This window comes from Mizuhopecten yessoensis, unplaced genomic scaffold (assembly GCF_002113885.1).
Source record: "Mizuhopecten yessoensis strain PY_sf001 unplaced genomic scaffold, ASM211388v2 scaffold1543, whole genome shotgun sequence".
Lineage (NCBI taxonomy): Eukaryota > Metazoa > Mollusca > Bivalvia > Pectinida > Pectinidae > Mizuhopecten > Mizuhopecten yessoensis.
The window spans coordinates 86,969-88,408 of NW_018404099.1; positions in this window are offsets into that span (position 1 = coordinate 86,969).

The following is a 1,440-nucleotide window of genomic DNA, read 5'->3' on the forward strand; positions in this document are numbered from 1 at the left end:
AGAAGAAGTTGTTTAAAGGTTTTTAACATATTTGACCCCTGTGACCTTGAATATAAGTAAAGGTCATTCATTTGAACAAACTTGGTAGCCCTTCATTCTAGCATGTTACTGGCCAAATATCATTAGCCTAGGCATTTTGGTTATTCAGAAGAAGTTGTTTAAGGTTTTTAACATATTTGACCCCTGTGACCTTGAAAATAGGTGAAGGTCATTTATTTGAACAAACTTAGTAGCCCTTCATCCTAGTTTGCTTCTGGCCAAATATCATCACCCTAGGCCTTTTGGTTATTAAGAAGAAGTTGTTTAAAGTAAAATTTTGATGCCGGACGCCGGACGCAGGACGCCGGACGACGGACGCTGCACCATGGCATAAGCTCACATAGCACTTCGGGCAACAAAATAGTAGAAATTATCAAGATTTTGTTTTTGAAATTATTCACAAACAAAAGGCCCAAGAGGGCCTGTATAGCTCACCTGAATATTTAAGCAATCATAGCAAAATATCCTCATTAAATATTATATTGCACTAAAAATATTTATCTCACAAACTTCGGGCAGGTGAGCTAAAAAATGGTTCATATTCCCAACACTGTTTAGTGAAAATTGTGGTGTAATATCAAATATCAAAATCTGAACCAGATCAAAGTTCCTGGTCTTCAGCATAGAGGACCACAATTTATTATGGATGGGGTGGGCAAAATACACATGGTAGAGGACCACAATTTATTATGAACAGGGTGGGCAAAATACACATGGTAGAGGACCACACTTTATTATGGACAGGGTGGGCAAAATACACCTGGCAGAGGACCACAATTAATTATTGATGGGGTGGGCAAAATACACATGGTAGAGGACCACAATTTATTATGAACAGGGTGGGCAAAAATACACATGGTAGAGGACCACACTTTATTATGGACAGGGGGGGCAAAATACACCTGGTAGAGGACCACAATTTTTTATGGATGGGGTGGGCAAAATACACCTGGCAGAGGACCACAATTAATTATTGATGGGGTGGGCAAAATACACCTGGTAGAGGACCACTATTTATTAATGACAGGGTGGGCAAAATACTCCAGGTAAAGACCACAATTTATTAAGGATTAGGTGGGGAAAATACAACTTGTAGAGAACCACAAATTATTAAGGACAGGGTGGGCAAAACACACTTGGTAGAGGACCAACATTTTTTTATAGACAGTGTGGGCAAATTACACCTGGTAGAAGACCACAATTTATTATGGACAGGGTGGGCAAAATACACCTGGTAGAGGACCACAATTTATTACGGATGGGGTGGGCAAAATACCCCTGGTAGAGGACCACAATTTATTATAGACAGGGTGGGCAAAATACACATGGTAGAGGACCACAATTAATTATGGACAAGGTGGGCAAAATACACCTGGAAGAGGACCACAATTTATCATGGAT